The following is a 14,621-nucleotide window of genomic DNA, read 5'->3' as shown; positions in this document are numbered from 1 at the left end:
GTCAAGTGTCGTTTGGCACTGACTACACGACTGAGTGACTTATGAGTAGCTGCTCGGCCATTGTACCCAATTTTTTAAAATCTCTACCACAGTCTATATGCTACCTGCACAGCTGGTAGCACTTTGTAACTGACAAGTGATTCGTCTCCCGATTTCCGTGGATATTTTACAACTACCTGTCTATCATTAACGTGACGTCTGCCTTGTCTACGCTTAGGTGTCGTTGTTCCTTCGCGTTTCCACTTGACAGTCACATCATCAAGAGGCGACTTGGGAACTTGACTCTGACGGATTTGTTGCTAAGGTGACATCCAGTCCACGTTCGAAGTTGGCGAACTCTCTTGACAGACCCATTTTACTGTTTCTACTTCTCTACCGACAACACATTACTCACGGCCTACTTTCATATAGGCGGGTCCGCCTCTGGAGACATTTATGGCGAATTCAGAATTACCATGGGATCTCGGGGTATTTTTGAGTAGATAGCCGATGTAACGGAATTAAAAGTAACTAACTAACCAACTAAAGGTAATAGGTTTGTTTATAAATAAATAAATCTTCTGCTACCAGTCACGATTTTTCTTTATTTTACTATTCGCACGACGCGTTTCGAGAAATAATTCCCATTTTCAAGTGCGTTTTTTGATGTGTCTTAAGCCATTTCTTTAGATTTTGTCAGTGTGTGTGAGGCGTCGAAACGCGTCGTGCGAATAGTAAAATAAAGAAAAATCGTGATTGGTAGCAGAAGATTTATTTATTTATAAACAAACCTATTGTATCTACAGTCGCAGGCTTTCAGAAACCATTTATAATGGATCAAATCAAACAACTAAAGGTAACTAAAAGTAGAGCGCGCTGTGCCTCCATTGGTGAACATGTCAACGCGGTTTGGGTACACTGTCAGACACTTCGATCGCTCATTTGATCCTTGTATCATACGCGCGTTGACACTTTACGATAAGAGGTGTTGTCAGCACAGGGAGCAGTTCGCTGAAATACATGGTCCAGTCACAATAATGTGATCGTCACCCATTTTCGACGTGAAGGGAGCAGTAACCACTCGCAGACAGCAGGTGGCAGCACTAGGAGTGGAGAGTATATAAAGCATCTTGCGGGGGAGGGGGGGAGAGGGGGGGGGGGCAGAAAACAGTTCAGTCGTGGTCGCAGTGCGAAAACGGAACTTTTTACCTGACGCCAAAAAGGTTACGATCATTCGTTTTCGGCCCAAAGATGGAAGCATTTCCGAAAAAGCTAAGTCTTCAAACGGTTCACGTGCTGCCGAGATTAACGTATAGCACGCATAGCAAAACGGGGCTATCTTGAACCGGTACAAAGGCAAATGCGGTGCCCAGCGGGCCATATGTGACAGGTTGAACGACGGTTACGGGGATGCATAAGGGCGAAAAGATGTGCAACTGTTGAGTAATGGGCACCCCAGATGAACCAAGAGGCTACCAACAGTGTCTAATCAATGACTGTACAGCAAACGTGGCTGCGTATAGGTCTCCACAGTAAGCGCCTGGTTCATACAACCGTGCTAACTGCTGCCCATTCGATGAAGGCTCGAATTATCACGCCAATACCACAACTGGACGTCCACTGAGTGGTGACAGATGAACTACGTTTTAAGTCCCATCAGTGTGAAACGTCTGAAAAAAAAAACAACACCGCAATAACAGTCTGAAGGGTTCAGGCCAGAGGAGGGAGAGTTATGGTCTGGAGAATGTTTTCATGGCATTCCCTGAATGATCTCGTCACTCTGGAAGTCACAATGGATGAAAGCAAAACCACATCTATCCTTGCCGACCATGTCTAGCCACACACGCAGCTTGTTTCTCCTCGGCAGGATGGCAGATTTCATCCCACTCGTAGTGTGAAAACCAAACTTTAATATTTTTTAGCACATTTCGAGCCCTAACACAGTTGACGAGCTACCATCTTGTGAAAGTTCAATTCCTACATGAAGATGTTTTGAACTGCTAGCACATAGCATGAGGCCAACAGTAAAGGTGATAGTGGCATCTTCTCATCCACAACATCCACACCAGCGTGGTTAGCCAACTGTTCTTGCACTGATGCTGGAATGTCTCTTGTGCATTGCTCAATGGAAGGTGCGTACGATGGAGGCCCCTACGATGCAGTACCCTCTAGCACATCTTCTCAGCGTGATGGATCGGATGCAGTTGTCTCATGTGGGAGCTTATATGCAGGTTTTAGAAATGACAGACATTTAAAAGAGAGAGAGATGTTAGCATGCATTGTGTAATGAATCTTTAAAGCATTAATGCTCCCTTCCATTCCTCAGCTGAATGAGTGCATGTAATACAGCTATTAAAACCCACCCTGTCTGGCACTAACATCTCGATAATTGAACAGCGACAGCTCAACAAACACTGATATCTCAGCCTCTTGTGGTGGTAACACTGACCTAAGCCTATACTGCTGTAGGTAGACAATAAATTTAAAGAAATTTAAAGAAATCTAAAAAAATTATGTTCGAATTGAATAACATCATGAGCAGCCTCTATTGGGGAGAGAGGTGGTGGGAGGGGGGGGGGGGGGGAGCAACACAATACTAACTCCCCTCAGCTGCAGGAGTAAGCTGTTAGAGCAAAATTCGAAATTCCCGCTCATTTTCCAAGAGGATGACGTGCCAGGACCCCATGGCGAACACACTTGATGGTGGTACTGCCTCTAATTGCTTAAATAAAGACTTATGTCCAGTGCAGGCCGAGTCCTTTTCCTCTGGTTCTGAGGAAGAGATGGCGGTTGGGGAATTTAGGTTAGTGGAGGTTGCCCTAGTGTCCTTTCTTTCCCGCCATTTTCTTTGGTTAGTAGAGGTAGTCCAATTGACCTATCTTCCCCCCCCCCCCCCCCCAAAAAAAAAATTCAAACTTCCCGCCAGGGGGCCGTGGCACTTTCCCGCCATCTTGGATAACGGTACTCTCGTCATCAGCTGACGTCAATCGCGTTATCAGCTGACGTACGTGACGTCATGTACTTGCGTCACGGCAGCCATATTGGATAATGGTACTCTGGGGTGACAGAGGCCTAGCCCCACTACTATGACAGTTGTTATTTTTTGGAAATGCTCACCAGACACGGAAATCGATGAATGACCTATTTCCTTTACAGACTTCAGCTAACTACAACGTATTAATGTAGAAAAAATATTCCTGTACTTACATTTCATGTGACTGTGAAGTCGGACACTCGGCTATTGTCAAATATCGTTTCTACATCTACATCTACATCTACATCCATACTCTGCAAGCCACCTGACGGTGTGTGGCTGAGGGTAACTTGAGTACCTCTATCGGTTCTCCCTTCTGTTCCAGTTTCGTATTGTTCGTGGAAAGAAAGATTGTCGGTATACCTCTGTGTGGGCTCTAATCTCTCTGATTTTATACTCATGGTCTCTTCGTGAGATATATGTAGGAGGGAGCAATATACTGCTTGACTACTCGGTGAAGGTATGTTCTCGAAACTTCAAGAAAAGCCCGTACCGAGCTACTGAGCGTCTCTTTTGCAGAGTCTTCCACTGGAGTTTATCTATCATTTCCGTAACGCATTCGCGATTACGAAATGACCGTTTAGCGAAGCGCGCTGCTCTCCGTTGGATCTTCTCTATCTCTTCTATCAACCCTATCTGGTACGGATCCCACACCGGTGAGCAGTGTTCAAGCAGTGGGCGAACAAGTGTACTGTAACCTACTTCCTTTGTTTTCGGAGTGCATTTCCTTAGGATTCTTCCAATGAGTCTCAGTCTGGCATCTGCTTTACCGAAGATTAATTTTATATGGTCATTCCATTTTAAATCACTCCTAATGCCTACTCCCAGATAATTTATGGAATTAACTGCTTCCATTTGCTGACCTGCTATATTGTAGCTAAATGATAAGGGATCTTTCTTTCTATGTATTCGCAGCACATTACACTTGTCTACATTGAGATTCAATTGCCATTCCCTGCACCATACGTCAATTCGTTGCAGATCCTCCTGCATTTTCCATTGTTACAAACTCTTGATATACTACAGCATCATCTGAAAAAAGCCTCAGTGAACTTCCGATGTTATCCACGAGGTCATTTATATATATTGTGAATAGCAACGGTCCTACGACACTCCCCTCCGGCACACCTGAAATCATTGAGAATGTATCCTGCGTTCGGTTATCTAGGAACTCTTCAATCCAATCACGCAATTGATCTGATAGTCCATATTCTCTTACTTTGTTCATTAAACGACTATGGGGAATTGTATCAAACGCCTTGCGGAACTCAAGAAACATGGCATCTACCTGGGAACCCGTGTCTATGGCCCTCTGAGTCCCGTGGACGAATAGCGCGACCTGGGTTTCACACGATCGTCTTTTTCGAAAGCCATGCTGATTCCTACAGAGTAGATTTCTAGTCTCCAGAAAAGTCATTATACTCGAACATAATACGTGTTCCAAAATTCTTCAACTGATCGACGTTAGAGATATAGGTCTATAGTTCTACACATCTGTTCGATGTCCCTTCTTGGAAACGGGGATTACCTGTGCCCTTATGCAATCTTTTGGAATGCTACGCTCTTCTAGAGACCTACGGTACACCGCTGCAAGAGGGGGCGCTAGTTCCTTCGCGTAGCCGGCCGGAGTGGCCGAGCGGTTCTAGGCGCTACAGTCTGGAACCGCGCGACCGCTACGGTCGCAGGTTCGAATCCTGCCTCGGGCATGGATGTGTGTGATGTCCTTAGGTTAGTTAGGTTTAAGTAGTTCTAAGTTCTAGGGGGCTAATGACCTCAGCAGTTAAGTCCCATAGTGCTCAGAGCCATTTCCTTCGCGTACTCTGTAAAATCGAACTGATATTGCATCAGGTCCAGCAGCCTTTCCTCTTTTGAGCTATTTTAATTGTTTTTCTATCCCTCTGTCATCTATTTCGATATCTACCATTTTGTCATCTGTGGGACAATCTAGAGAAGGAACTACAGTGCAGTCTTCCTCTGTGAAACAGCTTTGGAAAAAGACATTTAGTATTTCGGCCTTTAGTCTGTCATCGTCTGTTTCAGTACCATTTTGGTCGCAGAGTGTCTGGACATTTTGTTTTGATCCACCTACCGCTTTGTACATAAGAACAAAATTTCTTAGGATTTTCTGCCAAGTCAGTACATAGAACTTTAATTTCGAATTCGTTGAACGCCTCTCGCATAGCCCTCCTCACACTACATTTCGCTTCGTGTAATTTTTGTTTGTCTGCAAGGCTTTGGCTATGTTTATGTTTGCTGTGAAGTTCCCTTTGCTTCCGCAGCAGTTTTCTAACTCGGTTGTTGTACCACGGTGGCTCTTTTCCATCTCTTACGATCTTGCTTGGCACATACTCATCTAATGCATATTGTACGATGGTTTTGAACTACGTCCACTGATCCTCAACACTATCTGTACTTGAGATATAACTTGTGTGTTGGGCCGTCAAGTACTCTGAAATCTGCTTTTTGTCACTTTTGCTAAACAGAAAAACCTTCCTACCTTTTTTAATATTTTTATTTACGGCTGAAATCACCGATGCTGTAACCGCTTTATGATCCATGATTCCCTGTTCTGCGTTAACTGTTTCAAATAGTTCGGGCCCGTTTGTCACCAGAGGGTCTAATATATTATCGTCACGAGTCGTTTTTCTGTTTAACTGCTAAAGGTAGTTTTCAGATACGGCACTTAAAAAAATTTCACTGGATTCTTTGTCCTAGCCACCCGTTAGAAACGTTTGAGTCTCCCGGTTTATATCTGGTAAATTAAATTCTCCACCCAAAACTATAACATGGTCGGGAAATCTACTCGAAATATTTTCCAAATTTTCCTTCAGGTGTTCTGCCACAACAGGTACGGAGCCAGGGGGGCTATAGAGACATCCAATTACGATGTTTGAGCCTACTTTAATCGTGACCTCCACCCAAATTATTTCACATTTCGGATCTCCGTCAATTTCCTTCGATACTATTGCTCTTTTTATCGCTATAAACACGCCTGCCCCTTCACTGTCGTGCCTGTCTCTGCGGTATACATTCCAATCTGAGTTTAAAATTTCATTACTGTTTACATCTGGTTTCAGCCAACTTTCCGTCCTTAGCACTATGTGGGCATTGTGGCCGTTTATTAAACGTGTTATTATAGTTACATGCTGAGACTCGCAACGTTTTCAGTGTGAGATTTCCCATTCTTATACCTAATTTTCTTCCAGCTGTAGCGCACTGCATTTCAGTGGCGGATTTCGAAAACTGAAACAGCAAGTGCAGACGCGGAAACACGTCTCAGTAATTCGCCAACCTTTATGTGTACCAAAACGCCGCTTTTCTTCGTTTTTACGCTACCAAACAATTCGTTCTCTCTTCAACAATCAGTTGAGATTACGTCTAATTTCTCACGGAAAACCATCAATTCGTTTACGACATTTACACGAAACACTAGTACTAGTTATGTTATGATCACTACAAGTCCCAGTTCTCTTTCTGGTAAATGAATCAAGTTTGCAATAGGCACAACTTCAATGATTTCGATAACTGTTTCCTAATTACCACTCCCTCGACCCGCTCTTAATACAACCAATTGATTCAAATTTTCAGCAGACACAGTGTCGTCTACTTCATTAAGTATTTCTCTATAGTTATTCTCCTGATCCCCTTCCAGCAAAACATCATATGTCAAATCTAGTTCATCAGTAGTTACTTCGAGTAGAATTACTCTGGTTGGTTGATAAACTGCACTGTATATTCATCAGGTGCAGAAACAATGTCGTAACGAACTTTTTTAACCGTCTGGACTTCAATGTGCTCTGTAGTTTTACTCGTTAACTCAATTTGAACTACTTATTATAGCCTCTGGCTAACATTTACGATATGTTCGCGGGGTACAGAAACTATCTCCTCAAACTACTTGAATCTTGACGTTATCTTCTGCTTCGATCTGTTCTCTTTTATTACTTTTATCTTCCTTTTCCTTCGCTACGTCTGAACTGGTTTCCAGCAATTCTAATTCAACGACTACGTCTCTCGCTTCAAGCATTGCTGTGTCTGATTTATTTTCGCCATTAATGATACGATCCTAAATGATTAATTCCGTTCCCTCTTCAGATTTGTTAACCACCTCCCTGATATTTTTGTCTATTTTTTCCATTCGTTCGTCATAAGCTTGTGCATGGCCCGTGAACTGTTATTGTAATCTCTCAAGGTGATCAATGTGTTCTTTAACGCTTTGGAGACCATAACTTTGCATTAAAAAGACTGCCCTCTAGTGCAGGGTGCGCCGCTATTTCCTGGCGAACGAGCCACCTGTCGCTTGGAAACTGGACTCCTTTCGTATGAGACCGATGTATGGACGTCTCGCTACGTTTACCTTGACTGGTGCTGCCTTCTGTTGTCAATTTCTAGAATTATTCCGGAAGAAATATTAGCGAACGTATCAACTACTGTCGCAAATGGCTGAGCCAATCGCATTGACGTAATTTCGTGCGTGTACACGTTAGGTTTCGCAGTTTGGAGGAATTTTGCTACAAATCCGTCACGTTTGTTGAGTGAACAAGACATTTCGGAGTCCCAAGAGAAAGAAATTACTCAGTGCCTCACTCGCAGTTCTTTCTTGGGAGAATAATTACACTTTCTGTCATCATTATTTTAAAATTTGTAATCTGTCAAAGAAGTAAAAAGTACATAAGAAAAATAAATCTTGAAGCCTTTTTAGTGTGCGTTATTCTTGAAGATACGTCAGTTACATACGTGCTAGTAACGCTTTAAATAATGGCATTAATGGCTGGTTTCCTAGGCCTACTATTCTTCTAAATAGCCGATCTCCAAAATGTTAAATTCATCTGATATATTCTTAAAATGCTCATCATTTTTTCTTGTCTGCTTTCTTAAAGTTTTCTACTGTTCTTTGGAAATGTTTCTTGTTGTTTAACGCCATCTGGATCAGGAACACTGGATAAACTTGGAGCGCAATTGGCAACACTGTGAACTAGTTAGAACAGTAACTTCCTGCTTCGTTTGTCTTGTAGTAGAACTCAATGAGAAACGTCCCGAGCTCTGTGTACCATAAAACCGCAGCTTTTCTCACAAAATATTAACAGTAATACAATAAGTCACAGGATATCTCAAATGGTGATAATTTGTCATCAGTTCTTATATTTTCTGCACAGTAAATGTATTACCAGCTGTCTCAATAGAATAGTTCTTTTGAAATGTATACTGTGCAGGCCTTGTACCCGCTCTTCTACAGCTGAGAGCTGAATTTAGACACCAAGCTCCGGCTGTATCACTCCGGAGTCCTACTCTCACTAACTTGTGGTTCCTCTGCGTGGTCCACGATTAGTAAGTCCCGGATGCTGATGCTCCAGCGACTACAGAATAAACCTCTCAGGTGGAGTCTTCACGCCCCTCCGCTCACCAGGATTGTCACTCTGCATGAGGTGACAAATACAGCCCTTCTCAAGACGACCATTCGCCATAAGGCTCGCCAACTACACAGTAAAGTGGACGCCCTCCGTGAGACGGTCGCTGGATTACAGACCATCGGCACCACAGTTCCACGGCGCTGGCACCGACACCCCGTTCCGCTCACCATCCTGGCGGACTCGGATTCGGGCTCTGACTGACGATAGGCCCAATACGACCACGTTTTTCTGTTCGTTTTCGTACAGTCACTAGCAGTGGTCTGTTCTAGTCCAGCCACTTCTTTTTTTGACCATAGAGTTGGCGTATTACTGCACTCGTCCTCTGTACTTCCACCGTCGGAAGGTGGCACGGAACTTGAAGTTCCATCGTCACACGTGCTATCTTCGGCTGTTATTCAGCTGTTGCTTTGACTCCCCTCTCACTTGTCCACCAAGGCAGATGGATCCGATCTGAACCGGTGACGCTGTGTATTAGTAAACAAAGGGGAAAAAAAATGTATATTGTGCTTGGCTACGAATATCTCTACAGAAAAGGTGGATGACAATATTCAAATACACCACTGTATTGTCGTATGAGAATTAGCACTCGAGTATACAAGTTGCCCGTGACGTACCGTTATGTTGCCAAAGGTCCGTCAGTCACTACCAGCCGTTACCTGAAGTCATCCTCGGTAATATCCTCACACCACGACGCCAGGAGTACCACCGCTGTCTCCCTCCGAAACATTGGAAGAGTGGAACCTTTCCCATACTCGCCGATGGTCATCTGGGATAAGGCGGAACAATGATTCATCGCTGAACACAATGGGACAGCATTTATCACCACTCCATGCTTCCCAGTCAAGGAACCACTTCATGCGCAACCGTTTGTGTTGTGATGTAAAGGCACCCTATGCATGGAACAGCAATTCCTTAAACCGACTGCTGCTAGTCTCCGAAAATGGTGCGGGATAACTCAGAATGTTGCAGGTACTCGGTTACTTGTGTTCCAATGTCAGGTGCAGATGCTAATGGTTTGGATGTGCTTGGTGCACAATACGGCGATTCTCGCTCGTGGTGTTCGGACGTTGTCGACCAGAGCGTTGACGACGAGTATGCTCCCCCATGCAGTCCAACAATGGGCCACCGTGACATCTGAATGCCCCACAAATCTACATACAGCACGATTCGACCAGACAGTGAAGTGGAGACCCACAATGACGCCTCTTTCAAATTCCGTCACATGTGGATAACTCTCACATGAGTACTCGGCATGTCCTTGTCCTTGACAGCGATCATTCAGTGTCTGATGCTGTCCACGCCCCTTATATATTCTACTACGCGTGCTAACAACAGTAAATACAAATAACACTAGGGCACTCTGGAGGCCATTTTACCTGTCACAAGAGATGCAGCTCTGGCCATTTACACACCTGTCGCTGTTGTGTAGATGTACGAAGTTACATTGACATCCGACCATGTCTTCTGGGCGCTTCACGTTTTTTGGCGGACAGTGTATTTTAGAAAATGACATTAACACTGCCAGCCGATATTGACACTGGCCGTATAACGTTTTCTTCACACAAGCCTGTGATAATGTATTCCAATTTACATCTACATATAACTCCCCTAACCATATTGTGTAGTGTGGTGCAGGGTACTTTGTATAACTACCCCCTCTCCTGTTCCAATCGTGACTGGTGCTAGGGAAGAACGATTATTGCTGAGCTCTAATCTCTCTAATTTTAGATTCACGCTTTTTCATGACATACAAGTAGGAGCAAGCTATATGTGGGTTGACTCTTCGAGGGAAGAACGCTCTCGGAGCTTTAGCAATAACCCACACCATGATGTAGAGCGAACCTCTTGCAGCGTCTGCCACTGAAGCTGGTTGATAATCTTCGTAAAACTTTCGGGCTTACTGAACGAATCTGACGCAACGCGATGACCTTCTTCAGATCACTCTATTTCCTCCGTCAGTCATATCTGGTACGGATCCCACACTAAAGTTCCCGTCATTTACCACAGCGGCTGAGTTTAGGTTCGTTCTGCGCATCTGACGTCACAAAACACAGTGAGCCAATGAACAGAGAACGACGTTGCCAGAGCTCTACTGCAGTGCAGAGCACGGGCGAGTGTCTTCACTTTTAGAAACGTTCAGTCATAAATGAAGTAATTGAACAAAAGCAATTTCTTGATAGCAGACTTTCTTTTATAGAAAGTTTGGAAAAAGCATTCTTTATACCAATTGCTTCATATTCTATTAATTAATTAAACCATACAAGCAATAAGCCTCCTAATCCAGGCGATAGCAAAGAAGGTGTTTGTATCATTCTGACTAACAGCTTTTTCGCAACAAAGAACAGCGGTAATTGTTTATTTCCTATTGTACTTCGACGAAACGTGAGTAATTCATACTCATACCAACAGTGTTTGTCGGTATTTTGCGTTCGATTTTAAAGTCCTCTGGCAGGACTAGGTAATGCCAAGCTGCGTTAGCGTAACGGTTTCAGTGTTTGGCTGCTAAACGAAAGGTTCTGACTTCACACCTTGTTTGGTGCTTAGTATTTTCTTTATTGAAAAACAATAGCGAAGTGTCTTACTTCACGAATTTTATTCGTTTGAATGTAATTTTTTGAAATTTCTAGTGGCAACTAAAATCGACCATACAGAAAGTATACGCTATGATTTTTACCTCTGCAAACTCTTCCAAATTTCGTGCAATTGTTTACTACACCTAATGCTGCACAATAACTGCGTTGAACATCGAAACACGCCCGCCGGGGTGGCCGAGCGGTTCTAGGCGCTACAGTCTGGAACCGCGTGACCGCTATGGTCGCAGGTTCGAATCCTGCCTAGGGAATGGATGTGTGTGATGTCCTTAGGTTAGTTAGGTTTAACTAGTTCTAAGTTCTAGGGGACTGATGACCTCAGAAGTTAAGTCCATAGTGCTCAGAGCCATTTGAACCATTTGAACATCGAAACAAAATTAAGTCATTTATGGGGGTATCAGTCAAGAAGATGTGTAAAAATCAAGTTTTTGGGCCGAATAGTTCTTGTGAAATCGAATGATAAGTGTGCCAAAGCAGTCGGAACACCATGTGTCTGCACAGGCGACCAGTGCAGTGATGACAAAATCGCGCACAGCGCGGAATGCGGGGAGCACGTCTCTGTAGCAGCGAAAGGGTTAATGCGGCCGTGGCGGCTTTACTTCATAAACTGCGCGCTTCCCCCTAAACGTAAGTTTGCGAACTATACTATACTATGGCGCTGCTTCTCCTGGCGCGTGCAACTGGCAACGGAGCAATCTCTCGCGTCTGGGCGAGCATGCGCAAACGGCCAAGATAAAAGAATTGAACTGTAATAAGCGATTCTCATACACTGTGTGATCAAAAGTATCCGGACATCTGGCTACAAATGACTTACAAGTTCGTGGCGCCCTCCATCGGTAATGCTGGAATTCAGTGGCCCACGCTTAGCCTTGATGACAGCTTCCACTCTCGCTGGCATACGTTCAGTCAGATGCTGGAAGGTTTCTTGGGGAATGGCAGCCAATTCTTGACGGAGTGCTGCACTGAGGAGATGTATCGATGTCGGTCGGTGAGGTCTGGCACGAATTCGCCGTTGCAAAACATCCCAAAGGTGTTCTATAGAATTCAGATCAGGACTCTGTGCAGGCCAGTCCACTGCAGGGTCCTTATTGTCGTGTAACCTCTCCGCCATAGGCTGTGCATCATGAAAAGGTGCTTGATCGTGTTGAAACATGCAGTCGCCATCCCCGAATTGCTCGTCAACAGTGGGAATCAAGAAGTTGCTTATAACATCAGTGTAGGCCTGTGCTGTGATAGTGCCAAGCAAAACAATAAGGGGTGCAAGCCCCTTCCGTGAAAAACACGATCACATCATAATACCACTACCTCCGAATTTTACTGTTGGCACTGCACACGCTAGCAGATGACGTTCACTGTGCATTCGCCATACCCACAGCCTGCCATCGAATCGCCACATTGTGTACCGTGATTCGTCACTCCTCACAACGTTTTTCCACCGTTCGATCGTCCAGTGTTTACGCTCCTTACACCAAGCGGGCGTCGTTTGGCATTTACCGGCTTATGAGCAGCCACTCGACCATGAAATCCAGGTTTCCTCACCTCCCACTTAACTTTCATAGTACTTGCAGTGGATCCTTTTGCAGTTTGGAATTTCTGTGTGATGGTCTGGATAGAAGTCTGCCTATTACACATTACGATCCTTTTCAACTGTCGGCGGTCTCTGCCAGTCAACAGAAGAGGTCGGCCTGTACGCTTTTGTGCTGTACGAGTCCCTTCACGTTTCCACTTCACTGTCACATCGGAAACAGTGGACCTAGAGATTTTTAGGAGTGTGGAAATCTCGCGTACAGACGTACGACATTTCTCTGCCTCGTGATGACTGGGTGTTGTGTGATGTCCTTAGGTTAGTTAGGTTTAAGTAGTTCTAAGATCTAGGGGACTGATGACCATGGATGTTAAGTCCCATAGTGCTCAGAGCCAGACGTACGACACAAGTGACACTTAGTCACCTGACCATATTCGAAGTCCGTGAATTCTGCGGAGTGCCCTATTCTACTCTCTCACGAAGTCTAATGACTACTGAGGTTGCTGATATGGAGTACCTGGCAGTAGGTGGCAGCACAATGCACCTAATATGAAAAACCTATGTTCTTGGGGGTGTCCGTATACTTTTGATCACATAGTGTATATCGACCAAGGGTAGACTACACTTTCTAAGGATTCTTTCGATGAATCGCAGTTCAGCATTTGAGCTTGCCACGACTGGATTTACGTGGTTGTTCCACTTCAAATCCGTCAGCATACTACCTTTATTTAAAATATATGACAGCTTCCAGTACGTGTTCGGTGATGTTGTACATGCATGTTTGAATGTGTGTATGTTTCACATCTTGTTCTACACCACTGGACCGATTTCAGCCGAACTTAGTACGCATGTCACTTACTGTCTGAAGAGAATAGCTGTGGGGTACGAACAATGGTGTAGCGTGGGCTTTTGCCAACTGTTGTGAGCCCTACATTTGGCGTCCCCCCTTTTTCGCAAAAAATGTCAAAATTAATTGAGACCTTTGACAATGCATAGCAATATTCGGTTAATATACTACTGGTCATTAAAATTTCTACTCCAAGAAGAAATGCAATAAACGGGTATTCATTGGACAAATATATTATACTAGAACTGACATGTGATTACATTTTCACGCAATTTGGGTGCATAGATCCTGAGAAATCAGTAACCAGAACAACCACCTCTGGCCGTAATAACGGCCTTGATACGCCTGGGCATTGAGTCAAACAGAGCTTGGATTGCGTGTACAGATACAGCTGCACATACAGCTTCAACACGATATCACAGTTCATCAAGAGTAGTGACTGGCGTATTGTGACGAGCCAGTTGCTCGGCCACCATTGACCAGACGTTTTCAATTGGTGAGAGATCTGGAGAATGTGCTGGCCAGGGCAGCAGTCGAACATTTTCTGTATCCAGAAAGGCCGCCGGCCTAAGTGGCCGAGTAGTTCTAGGCGCTACAGTCTGGAACCGCTCGACCGCTACGGTCGCAGGTTCGAATCCTGCCTCTGGGTATGGATGTGTGTGCTGTCCTTAGGTTAGTTAAGTTTAAGTAGTTCTACGTTCTAGGGGACTGATGACCTCAGAAGTTAAGTCCCATAGTGCTCAGAGCCATTTTGAACCAGAAAGGCCCGTACAGGACCTGCAACATGCGGTCGTGCATTATCCTGCTGAAATGTAAGGTTTCACAGGGATCGAATTAAGGGTAGAGCCACGGGTCGTAACACATCTGAAATGTAGCGTCCACTGTTCAAAGTGCCATCAATGCGAACAAGAGGTGACTGTGACGTGTAACCAACGGCACCCCATACCATCACGCCGCGTGATACGCCAGTATGGCGATGACGAATACACGCTTCCAATGTGCGTTCACCGCGATGTCGCCAAACACGGAAGCGACCATCATGATGCTGTAAACAGAACCTGGATTCATCCGAAAAAATGACGTTATGCCATTCGTGCACCCAGGTTCGTCGTTGAGTATACCATCGCAGGAGCTCCTGTCTGTGATGCAGCGTCAAGGTAACCGCACCCATGGTCTCCGAGCTGATAGTCATCGAACTGTTCATGCAGATGGTTGTTCTCTTGCAAACGTCCCC

This window comes from Schistocerca piceifrons, chromosome 7 (assembly GCF_021461385.2).
Source record: "Schistocerca piceifrons isolate TAMUIC-IGC-003096 chromosome 7, iqSchPice1.1, whole genome shotgun sequence".
NCBI lineage: Eukaryota > Metazoa > Arthropoda > Insecta > Orthoptera > Acrididae > Schistocerca > Schistocerca piceifrons.
This window is presented reverse-complemented; position numbering follows the sequence as displayed.